Source organism: Penaeus chinensis, chromosome 2 (assembly GCF_019202785.1).
Source record: "Penaeus chinensis breed Huanghai No. 1 chromosome 2, ASM1920278v2, whole genome shotgun sequence".
NCBI classification, from domain to species: domain Eukaryota; kingdom Metazoa; phylum Arthropoda; class Malacostraca; order Decapoda; family Penaeidae; genus Penaeus; species Penaeus chinensis.
Genome location: NC_061820.1, coordinates 15,587,527 through 15,592,526, shown reverse-complemented (window position 1 = coordinate 15,592,526; position 5,000 = coordinate 15,587,527). Strand labels below are relative to the sequence as shown.

The 5,000-nt window shown below is 36.8% G+C and overlaps 1 protein-coding gene across 1 annotated transcript in view; it reads right to left on the bottom strand.

Annotated features, from left to right (window-relative positions):
* The window catches only part of LOC125036425 (myopalladin-like), a 72,189-nt gene that overhangs the window by 45,665 nt on the left and 21,524 nt on the right, over nucleotides 1–5,000 (bottom strand). The gene's annotated exons all lie outside the window — the stretch shown is intronic.

Here is a 5,000-nt window from a genome sequence, read left to right as displayed (position 1 = left end):
CCATTCTCTAAATCAGCTTTCCAAATAAAAATACAAACCAGACAAGGCTACAACGAACGCCTCAACAGCCCTAGAACCGCACACGAGACAAGCCAGCCCCCGCCCGGCCCCTGCTCGGCGTCCGGGCGGCCCCAGGGAACCCGCGAGGCAGAGCTAAACGCTGGCCCCCACACCCGCTCGGCCGGATTTTCCAAGGACAAGAAGGGAAGTGAGAGATGTAGGAAGATGTAGCACCTGTACTGAATATATGGCACGCCCATGTGTCTCGGGTTTTTTCTATGTGTCACACTTTTGTTCCCCAAGTTATTCTCTTTTTCTCGCACTCTGAGGGTTTCTTTCTTTCTCTCTCTCTATCTCTCTCTCTCTTTTGGTGGGGTGTCGGCGAGGGAGAATGTTACAAAATATTTCTCCTACATTCAAGTTGATTTTTATCCCAACATACTTATTATTATCATTATTGTTATCACCTTCTTAGCATGTTCATTAATTAAATCAATGTGAGAGAACAGAATTTGAAGTGTTTTATATTCAGTTTTTTACATTAGCCAGGAATACTTTCAAGCGACAATACTATTTATCATTTTGATATAATGTTCAGACGATAACAATATCAATCTTGATATTTTGTTTAACACTTTTTCTGTGGTCTTCCTTTTCATCATTATTTTTATGACTTGTCTTGGTATTCATCATATTTTTTTAAAGATTATTGTACAATGTTCGTGTTGATCTATTTGCAGTCAGTTATCTAAAGAAAAAATAGTTATTGAGCTTAATGATTTTCGATGGGTCTGACAGCAGCACAATCAGACATGAACAATCATTATATATTTTCTGTCTATGATCGACGTTTCTCAACCAGTTGCTTCATTCGGTATTTTGGTGCCGTTGCAAAATTTCTATTTAAAAATGTGTTAAAATGATACTAAGCACAGTCTGACATTCAGGGAAGTTTAAGAATAACTAGCCAATTATCGTCTGTTGACTAAATGAGTAAAAGGTGCTGACGTGATCACCTATCCTAACTTATTCAAAACATCGAGCCATACTAAATATTGTAAAGTTGGAGCTTACCTTTCAGGAAAGAAGAACTCACCAGGGACTAGAGACTAAAGCACGAATCATTATATTTTGTATTCAATCTTATGTAACTGCTTTGATATGGTGGATAAGGAAAAACCTGTCACACAAACAAAGACTGCAATTGGCCAAGTATCATTTGAGCTTTCCCATGACTAGTTAATAATCGTGAACCGGTATTTATGTCAACCACTAGATGGTTCTATCGGTCAGGCACGACGATATTAGTGGAGCTGTAATTGTTTTCTTATTACAATATCCATTTTATTTACAGTATATGTGTCTATATCCTCTTTCTCTGTTCACGTCCATTTTTATCCTGGGAACAACGCCCAAACTAGACCCACTGGAGCGCTGCGCCGGGAAGGATAAAAGAAAGATAAAGGATCAAAAGTTGCAGGAAAGACAGGACTGGCAAGGGTGTTTGCAAGCACAGGTGTGGAAGGGAAAAGGGGCCGCTAAGTGTGGCGCAGCGAGCAGCCACACGTGAACACGAAGCTCGCGCTTTCCAGTTTTTAAAAGCAAAAAAAGCAAGAGCATAGACAAAAGTAAAGCAAAAATCAAATGAAAAAACAAAATGGAAACAAAACTAACAGAAAGTAAACCCTAAATCCAGAAACAACAAATACAAAAGTAGAGCCGAAAAGAATAAAAATAACAAACAAAGTAACAAAAAAACAACTGGAGTACAGCCTCACCAACACCCAACAACCACTGTGGATACAGATCTATACGGATATATATAAATGTACACACACACACACACACACACACACACACACACACACACACACACACACACACACATACACACATACACACACACACGCGCAAACACACATACACACACACACTAATGCTCGCATGCACACAAAAACACACACAATCACATAAACACATACACACGCATATGTGTGTGTGTGAGTGTGTGTATAGATCACTAAAATCTAATGATTTGGTGGCACAGACAGCCCACCCATAAACTTTGCATAACTTTTCGCATAATCATACAGATTAACCAATAAATATCCGACAGAGGCATGACTGGTTGGACAGAGCGAACAAAATAAGAGAAATGGTAATGATGGTGATAATAATGCTGCTGCTGCTGATGATGAAAATAATGATAATAACTATGATAATGATAATGATTATAACAATAACAATAACATTAATAGCAATAACAGGCACCTAGAGAAACAAAACGAAACGAAAATGAAAAGGAGACGAAGGAGATGCAAACAATACAAGCAGAGGCGATGTTAGAGCATAGAAAACGGGAAGAAGGATTTTCGCAAAAGCATGGGAGGAAGAAAACGGAAAAGCGTAAACGACACAATATTATAACCGTTTGAGAATAAATGAAATGCAGTGAATATGGTATTAGTTGAACAACTTATGAAGAAAAATGGTATTTGTGAGGTTAGATGGGTCGGTATGTGGATAAGACTGGGTGAGTGGTATTGAGGATAAGGATGGTTGAGTCGATATATGGTATGAGTCTCGTTAATGATGAGATTGGGTGAGTGTGGTTTAGGATAAAAATGAGACAGTATAAGGATGAAACTGTAAGTAATATCGATAATAAGGATGCGTGAGTTAGTATAAGGACGAGATTACGTGATTTTGGTTGAGAAATAGGACGAGTCAGTATAAGAATGAGATTGGATGAGTAAGTTTGAAGAGAAATATGGAAGAGTCAGTATGAAGATGATATCTGAAGCGTAAGAACAGACGAATACAGGTGACGATAAGATAAGATAAGCTTACGTGAGTGAGGTAAAGACTGAAATTGGATAAGAGAATATAGTGAAGCTGAGTAAACAGGAGATGCGCTTGGGTGAGTGAAGTTGCGAAGGTAAAGGTATTAATGAGCTAGAGAGGGAAGGGGGGGGGGAGGTGTTATTGAGGCTAGGGGGGAGTGGGGGGGAGGGGGAACGAAGAGAGGGGGCTGCAGTAGGAAACACTTAATCTTACATGACCATGGAATTGCAGCAGCGTTTCCGCTTGCATTAGACTTTATTCAGGTACAGAGATTACACCTATGATTATTCTATGACTATGTGTATTCTAGTCTAGTAAAACGATAATTAAATATGATTACTTTTGATTTGATTTATTAGGACTAGCCTGTTCAATAAGTAAGCAATAGGACTAGATCCTTCCTTAGAGAGGTAATGAGTCTAGTATTTTATTATTATTATTATTATTATTATCATTATTATTATTTATGCAGGAATGGTAGATCAAGTAGATAATTAAATCAGTTTTTCATTTGGCATATAAAACGACTCCTAATTTAGTGAGCAATTAACAGGATTGATGAATGAATAAGTAAATAGCATAAGTAATGTTTTAATGAATGGGTAATAAATATAATGAATCGAAAATAAACAAAGGGACTGCCGGAAAAAACGTTGAAAAGTAAAATTGGTAAATACATAATGACCAATATTTATCTCCAATGAACTATTAGTAACAAACTATAAACAAATAAAATAACAGACATAACACAGTATTATAGCCAACGTCACGATCGTGCTATCATTTATGCTGCTTATCTTGATAATGATGGTAATTAAATTATTGTTGGTACTGACAGCAGTAATCATGCAGTATTCATGATGGGGATGACAATGATGGTGATAATGCTATCAATGATAATCAAAAGCAGTAATGATTATTATAATATTCTGTTTTGTTGTTGACTTATATTGCTGCTGTTTCTGTTATTTTTATTATAATTCATAAATTTAACCTTATTGTTATTGTTACTGAATTAGTAATAAAAATTATAGTAATTGTAATAATAATGATGGTACTGCAAGAGATAAGCATTATGAAAACGATAATCAAATGGCAGTATTAATGATAATGCGAACAATATAATAGTATTATAATTATTATTTTTATCATTATTATCATTATCATTACTAATGAGCACAATAATAATATGTCATATACCTATACAGTATACTAAAGCACACACAGACATAAATGTAAGAAAAACCGAGTATTTTACGTCCGTGAACCTAGTACCAACACACAACGCGCGCACACACACAAAAATACACACAATCACACCAATCATGATATGAAAGGAGTCCTTTGAACACGATTTTATTGACTAGCTAAAAGTCAAGCCAATCTGCACTCCGCCGGTGCTACCCGAACACCATTATATTCGAACAAGATTAATACGTAGCAGCGAAAATGAGACGCCCAGTGCTCTGTCAGCTGATCGAGTTGACGGAGCCTGCGTTCGAATACGAGAGAAAAAAAAAAAAAATGAAAAAAACAACAACAACGCTGTGTTGTTAAGAGTTGGAGTCAGCAAAGGTCCTTTTTTACTTTCTATCGCGATGTAGTGTGTGTGTGTGTGTGAGTGTGTGTGTGTGTGTGTGTGTGTGTGTGTGTGTGTGTGTGTGTGTGTGTGAGAGAGAGAGAGAGAGAGAGAGAGAGACAAGTGTTTTAGAATTATTATTATTTCCACAACGATTATGTGATTTTACTTTTTGCCTCCCCCTCCCCCTCTCTACCTGCCTATCCATCTATCTGTTTATGTATCTATCTATCTTTCTATCTCTATTGATTATCATTATTATCATTATTATTGTTAATTTATTTTTATCATTATTGTTTTCATTATTACTATCATTAGCATTGATATTGTTGATACTGTTGTAGGTTTATACATGTTCTCATGTTTTAATACAATCATAATGTATTTTCGTAACAATTACTTAGGTTTGCTATCCCCCCCCCCCCTCTCTCTCTCTCTCTCTCTCTCTCTCTCTCTCTCTCTCTCTCTCTCTCTCTCTCTCTCTCTCTCTCTCTCTCTCTCTCTCTCTCTCTCTCTCTCTCTAAGCCGAGGGTGTTGCTGAACGAATGAGAAACCGTTTAAAGGAGAGACAGAGATT